We start from the raw sequence: 22,438 nt of genomic DNA, 5'->3' as shown, positions 1-22,438 counted from the left end.
TTATATTCACAATGAAAATATCTTTATTTTTTTTAACATTTTAATATATTTTGATAATATTTAGTAAAATTATATCAAAAACTATTTAACAATCATATAAAACATAAAAATATACACAAAATAAAATAATAAAACAATATGAAAGTCAAATTTCTAAAATTTGAATAATGTACATACGATAAAATCAAATATTTTTCGTATTTTATATATAAACATATTAAAAATAGAAAAAAAATTTAAATAAGGAAACTTTGTAAATTAATATCTCTCTAAATTAATAAAATTTCAAAGTCCCAACATTATTAATTTATAAAGGTTTTACTGTATTTTTTATTATTATTGTGGTCAAAATATATTTGGTATTTATGTTTTTCTCAATATAGAATAATTAACAAACTATAAATATTTGGTACACATAGAAAAAATATAGAAGCCGAAATCAAACAATTAAAACATGATATCATTGATACTCCTATAATCATAAATTAAGAGTTGTGAAAAAATTTGATGGTATTTCTAAGGCAAAACTCAGCCGTATATATATAGTAGGCATAGGTAGGTTTTCGGATTGTTTGGAAAGTTAAAATAATTAGCATTAGTTATCAAGAAACCGTATTTTAGCGTGATACATTGAACCAATATTTATATAAATTTTTAATAACTACCACAAACATATTTGGCAAGTTGTTTTCAGTGGTTGAAATTATAGACTTGGTGACAAAGTATATGATTATCTTAAATTAAAGTTACCATATAGAACTTCTTCAAAATTTTGCACCAAGCTTAAAAATTCGGTGGAAGCATTAACTTGGTGGAATTTTTTTTATTTATTTAAACAGACTGGTACAAAAACAACTAACTTAAACTTACAAAAAAGCTTGATTCTAAAATTGTGTATCACGAAAATTTGGTTCAAATTTTACGATTTTTATTATCATCTAACGATAATAATACCGACAGTTTACGACTGATCCTTCTTTGGCTCAATTGAAATTAAAAAGAACATTTAAGAGACCTCAATTATAGATAATCCAAAATAAGTAGTTGTTCTCTAATTAAACATATTGTATTGACAAATTTAAGATTTATTTATGGTCGAATTGTTTTTTATATGTATACAGGTTTTGATTATTTATATAATCATCTATATGTTGTGCCAATACATTTGAATATTTTCTTTTACTAACTTATCAGTAAATAAACTTTATGTATTTTCAATTTTGAAGTTACACTAATTTTCAGAATATCAGATGTTTACTTTCTTTTTAAAAGCATAAGATGAAAAATTAAAATATTAAAAAGAAAATTACAAATTGGATTAAGCTTATAATTTGAAGTATAGTTTGGTTATGGGCCACATTAAGACAACATAAAATTTTGCAGCCCAACTATTATTATACTTAAGGCCCAAATATAGAAAGATGATAGTATTATTTGTTTGCAACCGATACTTTGTATATGATGAAAGTTAAGTTAACGTGATATATATCATTAACTATTACAAAAGGTCATTATTAATGTTTTCCTAGATTACGAAAAACAATTAGGTAGGTCCCAAAACTTTTTCTTAATCTTTAATATAAATTTTAAAACTTAAGTTCTATAGAATTGTGTTGCAAGGAAAAATATTTGATATATAAGTTCGTTTAGTAATAACAAAACAACTTAATTTCTGTAGGCAAGGAAGGCCTGAGAACCGAACAATATTCTTCTTTTTTTCCTTTTATTAACAAACCAATTTGAATATCTGCATCTCTTTGCTATTTTTTTTTATCAAAACGTCTCTTTGCTATTAATAAAAAAATCAACAATAAAAAAAATTAATACTTTCCGATTTATGACAAAACATGCAATACTGCCATAATATATAAAAAACCTTGATTTAAATTGATGTCCAAGTACTACGGACTAAGGGTATATCTTACACTTTTTTTTTAAAAAAAATATTATGTTGGATCACAATATAAATTAACTTTGAGCCATTTAAAGAAAGCCTCGTTTACTGAGATCGCCGAGCATTAATTTAATGAGATTGCCGAATATTAAGTTTATCATATCATATACATTTATGTTTGGATTAATATAAGTTTTCCTAGAAATTGGATTTTGGACTTACTAATTTTTTAATTGATTATTATGGTGCCACATAAGCCAAATTGACATCCTAATTAAGTGACATCTAAGCAAATTTTTTTTTTAATTAATACAAACTTAAGGTTACAATTTTTTAAATGTTGATCTATATGTAGGGGATGAATTATTCAACCAAATACCGTTTGCCATTTGGGTAATGATCTGATCTGTTTTAAATTAGGCTTTCAAGGCCCAAAGAAGCAGCGTGGAAGAGTTTGTATCCTATATGATCTTAGGGTGGGGTTCTTATACGTCTCGTAACTTTTAACTGAGAAAAACTAAAAAAGTCTCCTAAATAAAAAATATAAGAGACGTTTCTTAGTCGAAAAATATCGAATCATGCTCTAAGAACTCCAAATGGGTTTAACCCATTAATCATGCTCTTAGTTATCTATCTTTGTTGTAGTAAAAATATTGCTGTTGCAGACGATGAGTTCTTAAGGAACCACACGAAAGTTTTGCTGACACCAGACGCCTCGAACAAAATTTGGAAAGTGTAACAAGAAAGAAACAGTCTCGCCGGTGGCTGGGAAGAGATCACCGGCGTTCATAGTTTCAGTGATGGAGACGTCTTGGTTTTCAGTCACGATGGGGACGAGATCATAAAAAATAACACGATGGAAACGGAAAATTTACTGGCATGTTGAAGGCAAGGATGGCATTGTTGTCTATGATTTCTTCTCCGATGATGATCAAGCTAGGTCCATACGGTTACTAGACAGAATGCAAAGATATCATCCGCATCATTCTGATGCTTCAAGGTGTGTTTATCGAAGCTGGACGGATGGAGCCGGCAAGGAGGAGGGTTACCATGTAAAGGTTTGGCGGCTGAAGAGTGATCAGTCTTGGGAATGAGAAAAGGCTTGGGAAATCAATATGACATCTATCGGGATTGGCTTTGAGCTGTTCCAATCGCCATCAATAACTTCGATGTAGAGATCATCTACCTATGGAGCTTACAACACAGACGTTACATTGCATATAATGTTCGGACAAAAACAAAATATCTAGGCCCCAGCAATGGTGACGCCCCCCCTCCCCTCCCAACGAGTTTACTTACCTTGCAAAATATCATAATACTCTTACACAGTTTGTGCTTTCCTTGCAATAGATACCCACGATGATTAGCAAATGATCATAGTTTTGTGCATGACGTATTATATAGTTTTGCCTTTTTCGTTTGCAATTGATTTTTTTTTTTAATTTATAGAGGTCTTTGCGTTTCCATGGTATCCAAAGGAAACTATTGACCATCCGGGAAACAAAAGGAACACATAAAAAAGGAATGTACGGGAATAAAATACCAAGAATGAAAAGGAATGGTTATTCCTTATCAAATTTGACAAAGAATAATTTTGTTCTTTAATTCTCTACAAAAAAGGGAATGAAAAGGAATGAGAGGAAATTATTATTCCTTGCGAATGGTAATTTTTTTTAGGAACGTTAGGGAATGCATTATTCCTCGTCGTTCCCTGGTCACCATTCATACCCTATGTCTTAAAAATCGATCTTTATTTTCAAATTCCTTTTGGATACTTACTCATCCATGACTGATCCTTAGTTAAAATGTTATGTGTTTCTTTGACATAAAAGCTACTTGACTTAAAAAAGAGGATACGGATTCTTAATAATGTTGTGAAGATGAGTCTGCTCTATGTTGAGTACTTGTTCGGTATTAGTAATGTAGAAGTGGATTGTTCTTGCTTGTGTATCAGTTTTATTGGTTTTGGTGTCGATCTAGACTATATCTTAGCATAAGTTTCCATATTCTCTTTCGCAAGAACAGGGATTTAAAAAGCTAAATGAATGTTAGATACTCAATCGATCAAACCATTAAGTCAATACATTGCCCTTTCTTAATTACTTAGCACAAGTCGGAAGTATATTAATTTATTTGACATTTTTATATACTAGTTTGTTATAATAAATTAATAACTGATGTTGTTATTGGTTTATTTGACATCAGTTACATACTAGTTTTGCATCACTTATAAGAAATTGAACAAGTTAACTAATGTGATGATCAATTTCTTTACATATTTCATTTCGTTTGTAAGAGTAAACATAAAAGAATGTATCTAAACATGAGGTCTCTCTTAAGCTTGAGCAAGATATCAAAGCAATCAAACACACAAACAAAAAAATATCAGATACACAACAAGAGATTAAAAAAAGAGAGATAGTAACAGAAATTTAGCTAAATCAGATTCTTCAAAGGCAAAACTAATCAATATCAGTGATTAACAGTTCCTAAGTTGGCAACAATATACAAGCCAAGACTACTAAGACCAGATTCTTCAAAGGCAAAACTAAATCAGTGATTAAGACCTCATATCTAAACGTGTTCACGACAAACACATAGCAACAATTTGTTATAATAATTGACTATTGGTTTATTTGACATCAGTTATATTGCACTATCTTTGCATCACTTAAAAATTTGAACAAGTTAATTAATATGATGATCACTTTCTATACATATTTCATTCCGTTGGTAAGATCAAACATAAAAATTCTATTTTAACTTGTGGTCTCTCTTAAAAGAGATCAAAGGTATACAAATATCAAAATAAAACTATTTTTATGTTTGTCGTATAGATTCTTCTAATCAACAAAAAAAACAAGAAGAAAGCAAGTTTACAACTTCTCCTCTGACCTCCGACCTTAATTGCGTAGTCATGATTAATGGAAGACTAGGGTGAAAAATGAAAGTTGTTATGTGATCATTTTCATTTGTTTCCTCATCTTGATTTCCTATCAATATAAACACACAAATGTTAGCTAATTGTTTTAGATATATAAACCATGATTTATTGTAAAACCCACATCTCAAACTTTTGACCCAAACCGCACTACATTTTGTTTAGTAGTGTGTGTAAGTATGTGCATGATTACTTGAGACCACCTATATTTCATATTTAAGAATAAATCTAAAATTCATTTCAAATATAACAAAATCTATTTCTCCTTGTTAACTCATTAGGAAAAAAGAACACTGAATCGTCCATATATGGAGAATTACAAAAAAAATTAATAGCCAAAATTGGTATGATCAACTCTATGAGCTTAGCAACCCGAAAAATGTTTATCAAGTTAATTAGTGTACAAGAAATGAAAGAAGACGATGTTAAAAACAAATTAAAAGGCATTTAATACATAATTATGATTGTTCATATAAAAAAAAAACACAAGAGACTTTCTAGGAGTTGACACCTCAACCTTTTAAATGCTTGAAAAGGTGACATCTCATTTAATGAAAAAAACTAAGAAACTAGTAAAAAAAAAATTATTTGTACACATCAATTTTGATCAAGTTTACCCAACAGATTTGTAGTATTGATTATTTTTGAGCGCTGAAACTTGGAGTGATTTGTCTCCCACTTTTAAGAGATTTATATCTCTCTCCGTCTATAAAAATTGTAGATAAAAAAATAGATAAATAATTCTTTTACCTTCTCTTTCAACTCATTGTATCCATTCTTCCTATGATTCAATGATGGAGAATATGATATCACTTTGTTCCTTCAATGTTATTGTGTGGAGGCAACGTCATGAGACAAGCTCGACCGATATACAAAACTCAGATAAGAGAAAGAATAAATATGTTGCAGGAAAAGGTATTTAGCAAAAACTATGCATGTTGGATTTTGGTGTTTTAAGGTTCTGAAGAAACTTCAAAGTCCTCTGAGCAAATGTAAGGAACTCCTACGAAGCCTTCAAGAGCAACAAAGAGTTTTAAAGTATAGATTTACATCATCACCTCAAACTCCTTGAACTGATTCACCTCATTCAACAAAATATGTTTCTCATCAGTCGCACCATCGGAATATGAGCAAAAACTTCAAAAAGTCATCCTGATCAACTGGTAATTGGTTCTTTATTACACAGAGATTGCAGAGAATTCTTTTTTTTTTCTTATTTCTATGGCGTTTAGTTAGAAATACGGGACAAGAAGAAGACAATTTACAGCCATAGAAACAAGAGATCATAAAGAGAGACTTGTATAGAGGCTAACTCATCTCTTTTGTTAAACAAATTCTTCAAATGCTGAAAACCTGCTACTTCATCAAGAGGTCTCCCACGGAGAAAGGAATTGAAAGAGTATCGGCCCATTTGTATTCTGTCAAAATTCATCGGAGCCATCTGTGTATATACACTGATTATGTTACGGCAATAAGTGTTTAAATTTAAGGGAGCAATGTAATTGCTGCATATCCAATGTCAAACATTTTTCCTATGATCTTTTTCAGCGTTGATCTTCTTATGATCTAAAAGACTAAAACCAAACAAATATTTTTAGTTGATTTCGTAATTCATCTATAGCCATGTTTGTTTCTTAGCCGCAAGATGCAGCGGCAACGACCAAAAATTAAACGGGAATCACGGCAACACACAACACCGATGACCGCATGGCAATTAACAACACACAACACCGATAACGCAGCGACAATTAACAACCAGTAGAAGGAACACTGAAATTTTTAGCGGCACCAGCGTCTCGTTTTTTGTGACTCCAGAAATCCGTTGGCGGTTACTTTAGCTTCAGATTCTATTATTTTGATCACTGTCACCGTACTTTTTTTTGCCTCTCCCGCTGCGTCTAGCGGTTAAGAAACGAACACGGCTTATGTAAACTTTTGACAGTTAAAAACTTGTTGCAATTGCTGAATTGCATGCATGCATCTGCAACTTTAGCTTCCTTGAAAATTTTGTAGTTTTTTTTTAACATAGTTTTGTTTAATTAAAAATCAGTATTTTAAGGTTGGGTTCAGTGTTTGACATTGGATATCCAAAGTAACGCCAACGGATTTCTGGAGTCACAAAAAACGAGACGCTGGTGCATAGTAAATTATTTCTGTTTTGGTCATAGTTTATGATAAAATATCACGTTGATGAGGTAGTTTTTGGTCATAGTAATCACCTCATATGGGTTTATTAATCCATATATATCACAAGTAGTTTTTTTTGTTTTGGTGATAGTTTATGATATTTATATTTCTATTTTATTGTTAATGTATTTCTTCTATTTATTTATAAGTAAAATGTATAAAAGTAGTTGTTTAGGTTAGATGGTTAAATATCTTAATTTTTTGTGGTAAAAATGTAAAGAAATATCTTAAATTTTAATATTATTAATATAATTAGTTAATTTAATTCAATAATCACTTCGTTTTTTTTGAACAAAACCAAACCATTTGGATTAATAAAACCTTTAACCAAATGGTTTGGAAAAATATTTTGGTTTGGTTAGATCGGTTTGAGTTTGGTTGGATCGGTTGGTTTTGGTTTGGTTCAGTTTTTTTGCCCACCCTATTATTGGCCCATTTATAAGATATAATGTTTTAATAGATAAGATTTATATATTTTTGTAAAGGCTTACTTAAATTTGTATATGTTTGAATTACATTATATATAAACTTATATTTTAATAATATACCTTCAATTGTAACTTATTAAAAATAATTATCAATGTTTTTTTGTTTAAAATTCATTAGTTCATTTTATCGTATGTTCTAATAACTAATACTAAATGCTTAAAGATTAGTGTATACAAATGTTTTTTAATTGTTAAAACTATCAAATAAAATTGTTTATTATTTAAAAATTAAATTTAAAAATACATATAAATTTAGTTTTGATAATAAGATGTTAAATATAAAATAATTTAATTTTTTTAAGAAAGTATATATTATTTCTCTAATAATTAAGTAGAAATCCAATAAGATAAATTTATAATAAGAAGAAGCAAAAATACATGTGGTGGATTCAAACAATTAATTTAATAGAAAAAAACTGTAAACAACAAAATTATTGGGTTTGAAAAAATAAAATAAATGTTTAATATATATACATAAAAGTGAAAACACCTGCGCGGTTGCGCGGGTCAAGATCTAGTTGATTTTATAACACATGCTTGACTCCTAAGTATAAATCCATCTATTTCTTATCTCGAACAATAGTTTATTTTTCATTATTTTATAATATGAATTTTTAGTTACAATTTTAAAAAACTGTTTTCATTACTTTTACAAATTTGAAACTATGTATATAACATAAAAATATATAAAGTAATTTTAAATAAAAACAACCCGCAGCTTAAAGCGGGAATTAACCTAGTTAAGCATATAAAAACCACCAGCTATGTGCACAAGGATTAAAAACAAATCATCAAAAACAAGCCTATACTCACATTATTGCTCACAAGGGTATCAAGCTGTTATATGTTGTCAATGTTGAAAAGGAAGAGTGGAAGCTTGAGACTAGGCGAAAGATGGACTGGCTCACTGACAAAATGAGAGGCTGTGACCACACTGTCTCAGCTACTCACGTAGACATGGACTAAGGCCAGAAGGTCCAGAATTCAGGCCCTGATCTTTGCGTGTGCTCATCACCACTAATCTACCGCCTCGTGGTATTGATGTCCAGCAAGGTTCTCTTGTTATCAATTAAGAGAAAAGCTGTTTGATGTTCAGAAGTTCTATAACGTGGCTGGTGAGGCCTGCCAATCTGGTGTGAAGGAGAAGTTTCCACCAGTCTGACCCAACACTGTTGAAGGAGAGAAAGAAGAAGAAGATGAAGGTGATGAAGAAGAATCCTTTTCATCTTTATTATCATGATGGAACCGAAGTTTTCTCAGAACGGTTAAGAAAAAATGCAGAATCCATTAATTAGTATGATGGAAAGATGATCAGTATTTCAAAGCTTTGAAGAGATTTAGAGGAAGAAACTACAAGAATCTTTGTATACATTGAACACAGAACGTTGACTAGGAATGTTAAATTACTAGCAATAAAAAGTGGATTGGCTGCTGCTTTTCTCCGTATACCTACTTCCTTGAAATCTCCTCACAGAGAATCCCACAAGCGCAACTAGCAAATCATTAAGCTTTAGAAATAATGATACCAAGAAAAAGCACAACCAACTCTCAAATATATGAAAAAAAAAGAATCAGAAAGCACAAACAAGACAATAGAAACATACACAACTTTTTTTTTTGTTTGTAAGAAAACAGTAAATAGGAAAGAATGTAAGAACTATTTTATAGACGATCGATACAATTTCAAAAGCTAGCAAACTGTCCAACCAAGTAAAATTTATATTTATTTTTGAATAATTGTTGAATCATCTTATATATATATATATTATTAAAATAGAAGTACAAATATGAAATAATCTAAAAGTTACCATTTATTTACAAGTCTATGCCACTTAAGTACTTAAGAAGTCTAACATTAAATATTCTTTGTTTTTTCATTTTTATTAAATAATTTCCTAAATTAAATTCACAATAAATTCATGATAAATCTTAAACTTAAAGCACATCAATACTATAAACCTTAATATGTAAAAAAGATAATCTCTTTCAATAAATTTGTGGGCTCCTCTCTTAATTATAGTGTTGCATTTATTCATTAGTCATCATTTTATAGACCTACTATATTAATGCCAAAAAAAAAAATTATCATGGCATGATTATACATGTTAACGGAAATGCATGACTATGTAAAGTATTATGTTTTTGTGTACAATATACAACTTATTTTGGGGAATATTGAGGTTAAGTATGGTACAATTCCTCTGGAAGTGTTATTGATCTTGTAAATGTAAATGAACCGAGATACGAGTGAAGTGAATTCCATTTGATTATCAAAAATATGCAAACTCTTAATTGGAGAAGGCAAATTTCTCGTGGACAAAGTTACACATTCCGATAAGTAAACATGAGCCAAGATTGATAAGTAAACATGAGCCAAGATTGTAAATGTAAACCATATACTCTATGGTATCACTAGTTCCCAGATTGTCAACACCACAATATTTGGTTTGTCACATTTAATGAAGAAACTAGATTTACCAGACTATGCTAGATATTCCTATTCACAGAAGGATTGTGGTTGTGGATTTGTTCCATCCTAAGGTGAATATTCATATGTCTTAGGTCATTTTTATTAATCATCATTAGTTTGTGTCTCAGATCGTATTTGTACAATGCTAGTACATGAGAAGAAGATATTGGAGAGAAAAAAAAAACAATTTGCACATGAACCAAGACAATTCATATTTTTCTATACGTTTGTATATTATTAATAATTTTAAATGTTTTCTTTCTTATTATTATATATTTCAAAATTTTTACTTTCATCATCGCCACCTTTTGAAATTATCACATCTAACATAACAATCATCTAATCTGCTTTTGTCATCATTGATATTTTCAAATATTATTATCATACACATTTTTTTTAAATGACACAAGCTTAAAACATTTTTAAAAATAGGTTTGGTATTGAGACTATGGAACTAAACAGTTGCATTTCAACCAACTAGTAGTTGGTTTGTTACATTCAACTGGAAAACTGGATTTATATACTAGTCTATTCTAGATATTCATATTTATGGGAAGATTGTGGTTATAGATTGTTTCGTAATCATCATTAGTTTGTGTCTTTGTTGATTACCTTTTATTTCAAGCGAAGCACATGATTCTCTGTTAATTGTCACTGATAGACTCAAACTTTGTCTTCTTCAGTGGGATGCAAACTCCTCAGAGTTTATTATAAGGTGTCACCAAACGCTATTCATGTTAATTTGACAATTGTTCATGTTTGTTTTATATGAGTCGACTTTAGTCTGCTAATTATTATTTTTTTGGTTAAATGTTGTAAACATTTCTGTCAATTGCAAAATTGTTCTAATCAGATCTTTTGTGACACCTTGAAAACTTCATGTGACATATATACGAAAACTTCAGGTAAAGTATTTTCATATTAATCTTGTTTTTAAGGAGATTTTACCTGAAGTCTATTTGATTTCTTTTTGTTTACAAAAAAATTATCAGACTTTTGCTAGGAAAACTCACAAAATGATCAATTGCAAAATTAACATGTGCTTTGACCAAGAGATTTCAATTGAAGTCTTGCTTGATGGAGCAGACTTCACCTGAAGTTTTATTTGCAATACAAATATGAAAAGTTCAAAAATCAAATGAACAATTATATAGATCACGTGGGAGTTCGTGTTTAGCTTCTCTAAACACTCAAAACTTATAACCTAAAATGAATGACGATACCCAGTCGTTAATAACCAAGATTTGTCAAGCTTGAGGAAGTTCAACGAAAATGAGGTTTTGAAATGAGAGAGGAAATGCAAGATATATGAGTTTTGTGTTCAAGAAATGAGAGGAGAAGATGTTAAAAACAAACTAAAAGGCATCTATAACTTATATTTTTGGTTGTTGGGGTGGGCATTTCGGTTTAATTACGGGTTCGGTTTGGGTTATTTGGGTCGAAGAAATCTTGAACCAAAGTCAACCCAAATTATATGGTTTGGTTTATGTTCGGTTTGGTTTGTTTTTACTTCGGTTCGGTTTGTGTTCGGTTCGGTTTTAATTCGGTTTGGTTTGTGTTTGGTTCGGTTTAATTTTATTTTGTTTGTATTTTTCAGTTCAACCGAGTTAACTTTTTTGTTTTGTTCTAGTTCAATTACAAAAATATTATTTATAAAAACATAAACAAATCATCGGTTGATATTAAATCATTATTGCCTTCATATTTAAACGTAAAACCAAACATCACAATAAATATGTAGAAAATGTAATTCAATAATTTTATATTATTATCTTCAAACCTAATATAAATATTATAAAATAACTTTTCAGTTTTGATAATGTATGATATTCATATTTTTTTTGTTTTATTTTTTAGTTAGGCTTATTCTATTCATTTAAAAGTAAAATGTATAAAATTATGTTAAGTTGTTTAGGCTAAATGGTTAAATATATTAAATCCTAATATTATTAGTATATTTAATTAATCTAATGAAAAAACACTTTGGTTTTTCGGTTTGGTTCGGTTTAAAACCAAACCAAACCGAACCATTTGGATTGATAAAAATCTTGAACCAAATGAATTAGACATATACTTTGGTTTGGTTTGGGTTTTTTGCCCATCCCTACAAACCCACCTGATATGTGGGTTTTCCTGCAATATACTTTATGCTTCTTCTCATTCCACTTTCCTCAGCCGACACTTTCTTTTGCTCCACGTTTCTTCACTTATCACCGACACTAAAATCAGAAACCACCAGATGGTCTCTCTTTTTTGCTTGTTTCATTCTAGTCACAAAATGGTTCTGGTTAGTTGTTTACAGTTACAATCTCTTTCCACATTTCTCCGCAGTAGATTGGACATGGATCTTGTATTTGTTGAACTGGCAACAACATGTTCCAAGTTTACAGCTATAATGTATACATGTTATGAATCTCTAGCTCACACTCTGTCCCTAACAATTTGAGGAATCAAACAAACAAACAAAACAAACATGAAAACAAATTAATGCCTACCACTATGGTTCCAACAATCTCATTACAGAGGATACCATTGAGTAAATGTGGAACCAAACCCGAGTTACGGAATCTATGAAGCTTCTCTTCTGTTTTCTTCTCAGCTCATCTGCTCGCCTATGAGGTCAAGACCCACGAGAAGAAAGGTGACACACCTTGGAATAACAGGAAGTAGAAATGCACTCCTTGAGCTGCCAAGAGACTCCTTACCGCTAATGCGAGCTCTTTGTGGTATACCTTGTTGATTTTCTTGACGGGTTTCTTTGCAACCACTTGCTTCTGTTCTTCGAGTTGGCTCAGCTAGTCAGCTCCAAAAGCTCGCTGTCTGAAACTCCTCTAAGCAGTTTTGGCTTTTTTCGTTTAGTGTCTCTTTCTCGGTGATAAATGGTACTCTACCTTGACATCGTTAAGATAGATGAACTTCCATCCATGGAGATGCGCGCGGACTGCTATATCCATATCTTTCAAGCCAGCCACCAGATTCCTCAAGGGCTTTGATTCTCCAAACACCAGCTGTTCCATTGAAACCAAAGAAGTTCAAGAACACGCCGCTCACTTGCTGCTCAACCTCAAAGTGGAAACACAGATTGATGTTCTGAGGACGAGTCAACATCATCAAATCTCGGTTTAATTTTCTTGTACTTGATCCAAAAACAGCCCAAGCAAAGAACCAAACGATCTACAGACTGTACAAAGAACAACAGAACACAAAACTTGGAGAGAACTTTGATTGGAGGAGCAATATAATCAGCTCCTAAGCTCAACCAACCAACGTAGACAAGATGAAGCAAGCTCTGGATCTCAAGTGTGGTAGTGGGGATGTGAAGGTTAGGGTTTTTGAAGTAATGCCATCCTCTCAAGTAAGCAACAATCTCGAAACCCGAGAATCAGCAAGGAAACAGCTAAGAAGAGCTTAATGGCTGAGAAAAGCCATCTGTCTCTGCCTAGCTTCTCAGAGGCGAGTGGGTGAGTGAAGCTAAGGCGTTTCTTGATGGTGCCAAGAAGAGACCAGAAGACAGCGGCGAGCCAAGTGAGAAATCCAACGGCTCTATAAGGCGTTTCTTGTGTTCTTGCCTCTGTTCTTCTCCACTGGTCTGAAGGCTGTATCTGGACCTTCGATTTCAACTACTGAGTAGTTTGGATTCTCCATTTTGACAACAACGGGTGTTCCTTTCCTCGTGTCTTTCGGCCACCAATCTGAAAAATCTAACCTTGGAGCCATCTTTTTATCCAAGGGTCCTCCTTTGTCTCTAATACTCCCTGAGAAGTATGAGAACTCAAAACGAAGATGAAAGAGTAAATATTATTTGAAACAACCCGTTCTTTCGGGTGATTAAATGAAAGTAAATATTAAAAAAAAAAAAAAAGAAGAAGATGAAAGAGTAGGAAAGGAGCGAGCTTTCTAGAGATAGTGGAAGAGATTTTAGCACCCTGATCACAGAAGTCTGTAAACTAGAGACCCATTTTATTTGTAAACCGGACAAAGAAGCATGCACAGCTCAAGGCTCGTTTATAGTGGACCTTGTTAAGAGAATGATAGAGAGAGATGAGTTGGTGAGAGAGTGGAGTGTCTTGGAGGGATAGAGAGAGCTTAAAATTCTTGCCTTAGAGAGAAGCGAAGCAGAGCAATAAGAACATCATAAAAAAACACACACACTCTATTTTTAAGTTTAAAAATATTATTTTCTAAAAACAAAACTTCAAACCTAATTTCAAATATATTTATATTTTATACTAGGATCTTTATATTTGCCATAATTAATTTAAATTTATACTATTTTATAAATAACTAGCACATACATAAAAATATATATTTTAATTAAAAAATGTTACTCTACTATATAACTTTTACCTAGACATACATAATCAAATATTAAATGACAGGTAAATACCACACTATTCCATAAAACTATTTTCGCAATACTTCCATATATGATCAATTAGTGCATCTGTTAAGTTTATTTTGTAATATTGTTGTTGTCTAAATATATTTTTAAAATATTTTAAATCTTATTTAATTTTTTTTATTTAATTTTACGTGTAAAACTTAAATTTATAAAAACAAATTTGAAATATTTATGATATATATTTTTTTGAGGATTAAAACGATAAATTATAAAATATTTAAGAATCTTGAATGTGATGTGTAAATATAAGAACTAAAATGCAAATAAAAATATGAAAATTCAAATTTGAAGTTTTAAAGTTTCTTTTTGGAGAGCAAAAAAATTTATATTTGAAGGTTTTTTTAACGTTGGATTGTATTATTAGCTTTTTAGGCAAATAGTTCTAAACAATAAAAACTAGCAAAACAAATGTAGAAAATTGATACACCATAGAGATCTAAAGTAAACTAACACACTTCTATTTTGCGTATGGATGACTAAAGATTTTTCATATAAAAGCTCCATATTTTCTTTTGGAATAGTTGAATCTCAAGGAAAATAATTTTTATATTAATCCAAAAATACCACGCTTTATACCGAATTGAGAATGATTGCCATTATGTTTTTAATACTCTAGTAAAAGTCACCGAGACAAGATAACTCTTCATATTGCTCTATTGATAATAACATAGTCAAAGAGATTACCGTTCCATAGAATTTCATGATGTCTTTCGAAGTAACCATAGTTTGCAGCAAGAACTCCATCACCATCAAATGAAGAACCATCAACTATCAAAGCCGAAATGACCCGTCTAAACCATCTGCAGTAGATCTACAATTACATTTTCTAAACGGTTCAATTTAACCAAAGTTTTTGTCTTACCAAATTCATTGGAAGAAACATACAAAAGAACAATAAAAAGGTTTACCACATTTAGAATAAATTGGCAATCAAACAAACCAACTGGCCGGAGTAAAGCAAATCAAAGAAAAAGAAGCCAAGCCGATGTCGTAGCTATAAAAGCCTCTGGCTATCGACTTGAAACTATAAAAAATCTCTCTCTTTCTTTCTTGACTGCTATAGTTTTTGAAATGCATGAATTGACAATCAAACCAAATTGGCAATCAAACAAATGCATTATTGTTCTATCATTCTTTTGTTGTTATCATGTCTCATATCTCAGCCATATAAGCTAATGCCTGATTACCGAGACGATCCAAGTGCTAGATGTGAATATCTGGATTGGCGTTGCTTCATCTCGCCATGGGAGAGGATGACTAGATGTGACGATCTGGATTGTCGTGGGCGTTGCTTCATCTCACCATACTATAATACCATTGTCTCACAAATTGAAGTGAAGACAAATTCAAATTGTGAGAGAAACTGTTCAAATTGGCACAAATTTAAATCGGTTTCTATATGAACCACTCAAGTGTTATTACCGCTTCTCCTATGTGCTCCCCATGTCACTTTCCATGCGCTTTCATATTATATCTTTATACATATTTTGAAAGTAGTTCATTCTCTTATCAGTGTTTTGTAATGAAGTGTCAACAACTTCAAAATTTTGATGGGAATCTTATGCAGAGAATAGATACATGGCGACTAAATAATCAGGATTAATTGTAAGCTTCTATATATATTATTATTTATTAACATGAACTGTTGTTGTTGTTTTTTGAACAACTAATGTACTGTTGCTATGTATCTATATGTACTGTTGTTATGTGTAGAAAACAGTGTATTATATAAATAATAACTAAAACAGTACTAGTCGAAGCCTTAATCCTAAAACAAATGGATATAACTTAATTAATTATATATTTGATTAGACGTGGTGATTAGTTAGGAGGGACATTTAATTGATGGTTTTTCTTTGACAAAATACAACACTAACAATCAAATCAGAGGGTAAGTGTTGACTAAAGGTAGCAAGAAACTCTTACTAATCATGGTTCTTTTGTATAACAAAATACAATTAGTGGTGTGTCCTTCAAAAAGAAGTATATGATTGATCGATTAAGTTGAAAGGATACACAATTTTCGGTTTGAAAAACCAACTATCATGTTACACGAGTTACAAGCAGGCGGTGATATTAATTTAGCACATGCAGAACTTTAGAAGACATGAATATTCTTTGGCAATTTTATGGTTTGTTTATCTGTATTTTTTATTTTTTTTACAATACCTAACGTTTTACAAAAGTATTACAAGAAAACTAAGAGAAAAGTAGAAGCTAAAAGCAATCTTTTAGTTATTTTAAATGTAATAAAATCGGTAGACTTATAATATTTTATGATAATACATTTTACATAGTTTTGATTCGGTCATGGAGATATGACACAAAATAGTTTTTTAATAAACTACATAGTTGTTATGATTTTTAATCGGCAATCTCCCAGTTATATATAAAAAAAATCATACCACGATCCAAATATCCAATTTCAATAAAGAGCCGATCTCTGGCTACGGTTAAAATTGGAACTTCTCAGTTAGGTCTTTTTCAGAGGTTAGGTCATTGTACTTGTAATATCTAATCTATTAAAATAGAATCATATTTTTATCAACCTAAGAAAATTGATTTTAAATTTTGGACTCTTTCAAATTTGTTGCTAAGCTACCTTATGTATTGCACCTTACGCTAACTAAATAATATAACCAGATTACTTAAAATAAACCAAAATCTAATCTACCAAAACCGGTTGGGACTATACGTATATATAAAAACACTGCTATTTATCTAATCTAACCCATAATTTAGTGGACATTACCACATATTCATCAAATATAATTACTTTCTTTATTATATGAGCCAAACAAACATCTCTCATATACAACTTTATTAGGGTTTTGGTTTATGGGTTTTCTCGTGATTGGAAGAATGGCTATATTATTTGGTCACTATTGTTTATATTGAAGGGTTTTTGAATCTGAGGAAGATGATAGAGTTGTATTCTTCTCTGGGTTGGTCGAAAGTGCTCATTTTTTACTTATTTGTTGCTGAGAACGATGGAACAAGATAAATAACGTTTTGTGTCTCTCTGGCTATCTTTCTCAGTCATGTTTCTTAAAGTATTTTCCTTTTGATGAATTTGAGTTGCTTTCTTGGATGTTTGTTTAACTTATGATATTTCTTTACTTTGGTGGTGCATACACAACATGAAAGAGATGGAATTTTTAACTATATGATGATGCTAACCGTTATTAGGTTGTTGAAGTTATTGGGAAAGGAAGCTATGGAGTTCTTTGTGCAGCAGTTGATGCGCACACGAGAAGAAAGTCGCTATGAAGAAGATTAATGATATCTCTGAATATATCTCTAATACACTCTGTATCCTCTGTGAGGTCAAGCTTCTCTGGCTCCTAAGGCACTCGGATATAGTTGAAATCAAAAACATCTTGCTTCCACAGTTCAAGGAGGAGTTTAAAGACATTTATGTCGTCTTTGAGCAGATGGAATCAGACTTGCATCATGTCATCAAAGCTAACGAGGATTTGAAACGGGAACGTCACCAGTTTTACCTTTATGAGGGCTTCGCGCCTTGAAGTATACGCATACAACATACATGTGGATTGTCAAATTCTTTCTCAAACTTTGCTATAATTAGTAAACTTATAATTAACTGGATTTTGTCTGTTGTGCAGCTAATGTTTACCACCATGATCTAAATAGAAGAACATACTGGCAAATGCAAACTGCAAGTTGAAAGTCTGCAACATAACTAGCTAAGGACCGAATAAAACTTGGTGAGGATATACATAGTCAAACTTGGGGAGATTCGGTGAGATAAATAAAGGAGAAACTTCGCAAGGAGCTCCTCTGTGAACCAATGAACAATATTGGACAAAGACACTACAGAGTTCTCTTTAATGAGGAAAAGTTTTCATAGCCTTCTTTAGTTTTCTTTTTGACTAATGTTCGGTAAGCTAGACAAAAGAAAGAAGAATGGAAAAGCAAATGGGCATGTAAACTCTGTTGTACAATGCTTTCAATGTAATACAAGACTTATAAGAATGAAGGAAAGAATAAAAGTTACTCATTCTGAGTCCCCAATCTTTTAAAAGAAAAAGTTCATATTTTCGAGGCATGCTCTTGATCTCATATCCGCCTACAAATAGTAGATGGTATACTTTTGTTATTTCAATAGTAATCAAGGGATAACTATTTCGAGCAGAAATTTACCTGTCTAATAGCTGTACTTGCAGGTTATCTTGACAAGCATCACTTGCGATAGCCAAAACATATACTGGTCTAAGAGCATCATTATCCCTAATAGACATTTAGGGGCTCTTAAGTTTTTTTTAATAATTTTTAGTTGGAAAAACGAGTTTAAAAGACTTAGTTAAGAGATGTGTATATTTGTGTGGTCCATTGCAAGTCTCTTGTCTAAAGGGTTCTTAGAAAATAAAACATGGATAGCTTACCTTTCATCTCCTCGAGGAGATTCTCTTCAAACTGAATCCACAATCTCTGGCGTTAATGCAATGCGTGGATAAATCTATCAACTCCCACATATCCAACGACCCTTATTTCAAATCCAACGTCAAGGACATTGGAGAAAAAAGAAAATCTTGTACACACTTCAAATGTTTTTATGACAAAGCAAATGAATTCATAAGAACAGAACAGAGATACAGTAGGAAACCCACAAAGACAAAACTTTACATAATAATAGTCTAAAGCTATTGTCTCATCCAAAAACCAGAATTTGTGAGAAAAAAATATTGATTTTTATGAAACAATCACAAGTTCATCAAGAGAGGACACATGTGGAAGAAGAGGATTTATAACCATACTGTGGCTAGAAGGAATTTCAGTTATCTGACTTTTTCTTGGGGCTTTGATCATCCGAGGAGACTTTGAATGGACCTGTGGAACCAAACGGGTCTGCATCATCAAACGAGTATCCATGATCCTTTGTGCTATTCATGGAGTCGAATCTTGAAAGCGAGGGACCTCCAAAGTCTCTGCTACTGTTGATTGAATCGAACCTGGAGAAGGCAGCTCCACCATAGTCTTTTGAGCTGTTGATGCATGCGGTTTCCGGGAGACATCCTCTTCGATTCGCCTTTCGATATACCTAAACCCCCTCTTTGATTCTCCTCCGACGCATGCGATTTTTGGGAGAGAGAGAGAGAGAGAGAGCACCGAAAGAGAAGGCACGCGATTTTTTTTCCCTTCTGATTTGAGCACGACCCAATACCAACATACCACGTGTACGTTCCTTGTTTAATTTGGTATTTTTCTTTTTTATTAAATCATCATCTATATACTATAATAAAAGGGTTATATGAAGAGTAGAGAGTGTGTCCAAGTAGGACAATTAAATCGACCAATGAGAAAGTTTTAATATGACAGGTCACGTAAGTTTCTGTCATTGGGTCATTATTTTCGAGACTTTAACGTGTAATCGACTCCGGCCCTTCCACTCCCTGCAAATTATTGTTTTTTCTCTGAATTAATCACGATCCAATCTAGATCGTTTACTTTTGTTCTTCATCTTCTCCAGTTTAGAGTATACTCAAAACTAAGTTGATTCCTTCTCTCCATTGCTCACTATTTCTCCGAATCCTTGAACCACCGCAATGATGGTCCTAAAACGCTCCAAATCGTCGATCTCTGACGGTTTACTTCTACAAAGTTGCCGCCGGTCAAGTCGATTCAGTTTTGAGAAGCCCATAATCCCGCTAAAGTAGGGATGCTAATTCGCCTTCAGCTGCTTCTGATCGACAAATAGGTATGACCTAATCTTCTCAAACCCTTAAATTTGTTAGTCGCCAATTTATGTAACCTAACATATATCACGCATCCACATGGCTCCATTGTTCCTACAGTTCTTCCGAGAATCCATACATTGCTTTTGAACCAGTCAATCGGAATCGAAATGGGTGTTTCAGAAATGCATTAGTAGAGTTTTATTTTGTGCCAGACCTTTCAAGTACTTATCACCTTTTACCTTTTTCATGTTTATGTTCTAATCACATTTTTTTTGGATGGCTTTTCCTATGTTTCTGAATTAAGAAGTATGTGTTGTTTTCATTTCACGTTGCAGGGTCTCTAATGCCACAACCCTTTGAGGGTTTCTGTATCAACTATAACAAGAGTTTGATAAACAGGTTTTTTCTTTGGTACATATCATTCATATATGTATGTCTTTAATAACCATGCCTGTCAATTGATGGTTCAAACAGGTTCTTGATGGGACTAACTGAACTCCTTCTTGAACCATCTCTTACATTCAAGATTTTGACTCTATTTATGAACCTCAAAACATGTAAAAGTTTTGTATTAGTGTTTCTTCTACTCTATAACCATATTTTCTCTGTTTCATCACTTCATTTTCTCTGCTAGCTGACGACGGGACAATATAACTTGCAATTTAAGTTATATGCTGGAGATTGTTGACCAACACAAACCAAGAATTTCGCGGCAGTGGCATGTGTTGCATAAGGTACGAAAGCTTCAGATCTGTCAGGTATTTTCAGTTTCTGGATTATGTGTCCTCTTTTCTTTTTGTATAAAATTCTTTGAACCCCAAATTCATGTACCACAAGTTTGAATCCTATTATTGCACTTTCCTTCAGATATGATTCTGGGTTTATAAGCTTTTAATCGTTGATTTTCAAAGAATTTGTGGAAATTACGTTTTTGTATAACACAATTTTGAATTTTGGGCCATTCCTTACCCTTCCATACGTTGATCTTGATTTTTATTTTATTTCTATGACTATTACTTGCTACCAGAATTTTGGAAGAGTTCCACGGATATAATGAAAGAACTAAGGCCAATCAAAGGTTTCTCTTTCTCAAACCTCAATTTTAAACAAGAAATGTTCTTTGGTTAGGTTATGATATGATCTTTACCAAGAATGCTTACTTTCAGAATCTGGCTCAGCCGAAGATTTTGAGAAAGAGGCGCTGATTCAGCGGTTTCGAGGCTGCTCAAGCTCAGGTTCAGCTCCTTTGGAATCTGTGTGTTCTTTGGTCAGTTAGAATTTTTGTGTGTTAAGGTGTTCGTTACTGATTTTTGGATTAGTTGTCATTTAGTGTTGAGTAGTGTACAAAAACGAAGCCCGTAGGGCGAGCCAATCCCTAGTTTATCTTAAGAGACAGCCTAAGAGCATGTTAAGAGACAGCCTAAGAGCATGATTATTGCAAAGACTCATATTAGGGATTCTTATTACTTTTTAATGCATTTAATAACAAAAAATGAAATAAGAGATAATGCTAATAAATCCACACATTTTAGTGGTCCATTGCAAGGTTCTTAATTTAGGGATCTTAAAAAAAAATCATTAAACATTTTTTATTAAACTTAACATTTTTTATTAAGTAAAACATATTAAAAGATAACATTTTAAACATAGATTTTTAAATAAAAACATAAAAACAAAGATTAGGAAAATAAACGATAATAATTTGAAAGAAGCATCGGAGTTCAGTTGTTGTCTTCATCACGTCCAAATTTAAACCATACATGTTCAACCAAATCATCTTTCAGTTGTTGATGCATGTGTCTATCACGAATTCTAGTTCGAACTCCCATCATATTGGTGATATTTTTAGGCATATCTGTAGAATACGTGAGATCCACATGTGAACTTCCGTTGTCTTCTCCTTGTTGGAACTCGGAAACATCAAATTGAGTGTATCCATCTCGTTCGTCTTCTACTATCATATTATGGAGTATGATACATGCTCTCATAATCTTTCCGATTTTGACTTTATCCCAAAAAAATGCTGGATTTTTAACAATAGCAAAGCGAGCTTGCAAGACTCCAAAAGCACGCTCGACATCTTTTCGGACAGCTTCTTGACGTTGAGCAAATAATTGTGCTTTCGGTCCTTGTGGTAGTGAAATTGATTGGATAAATGTTGCCCATTTTGGATAAATATCATCGGTGAGATAGTAAGCCAAATGATACTCTCTTCCATTAACATAGTAAGTGACTTGTGGAGCTTGACCCTTTATTATGTCATCAAAAACAGGGGAGCGATCAAGAACATTGATATCGTTTAAGGTACCTGGAGGTCCAAAAAACGCGTGCCATATCCAGAGATCATATGAAGCAAC

The 22,438-nt window shown here is 32.0% G+C and overlaps 2 long non-coding RNA genes and 1 pseudogene across 5 annotated transcripts; 1 reads left to right on the top strand and 2 right to left on the bottom strand.

Annotated features, from left to right (window-relative positions):
• Window positions 1-13,044: 13,044 nt before the first annotated feature.
• LOC106331137 lies at window positions 13,045-13,746 on the bottom strand (annotated as a pseudogene).
• Window positions 13,747-18,318: 4,572 nt separating this feature from the next.
• On the bottom strand, window positions 18,319-19,564 carry LOC106329477. Its single transcript, XR_001267831.1, has 3 exons — window positions 18,789-19,564; window positions 18,547-18,633; window positions 18,319-18,472 (listed from the first exon to the last, which is right to left on the bottom strand). It is a non-coding gene; the product is annotated as an uncharacterized LOC106329477 (long non-coding RNA).
• Window positions 19,565-19,737: 173 nt separating this feature from the next.
• LOC106329475 lies at window positions 19,738-21,317 on the top strand. 4 transcript variants are annotated; one of them, XR_001267828.1, is made up of 7 exons: window positions 19,739-20,101; window positions 20,199-20,302; window positions 20,417-20,480; window positions 20,556-20,638; window positions 20,716-20,815; window positions 21,109-21,159; window positions 21,248-21,317. It is a non-coding gene; the product is annotated as an uncharacterized LOC106329475 (long non-coding RNA). The 4 variants fall into 4 exon arrangements; XR_001267830.1 differs by having other exon boundaries at window positions 19,738-20,101; window positions 20,556-20,839; XR_001267827.1 differs by having other exon boundaries at window positions 20,556-20,815.
• The last annotated feature ends 1,121 nt before the right edge of the window (window positions 21,318-22,438 follow it).

This window comes from Brassica oleracea, chromosome C3, assembly GCF_000695525.1.
Source record: "Brassica oleracea var. oleracea cultivar TO1000 chromosome C3, BOL, whole genome shotgun sequence".
NCBI lineage: Eukaryota > Viridiplantae > Streptophyta > Magnoliopsida > Brassicales > Brassicaceae > Brassica > Brassica oleracea.
Note: the sequence above shows the minus strand (reverse complement) of the source record. Positions and strands in the feature narration are given on the sequence as shown.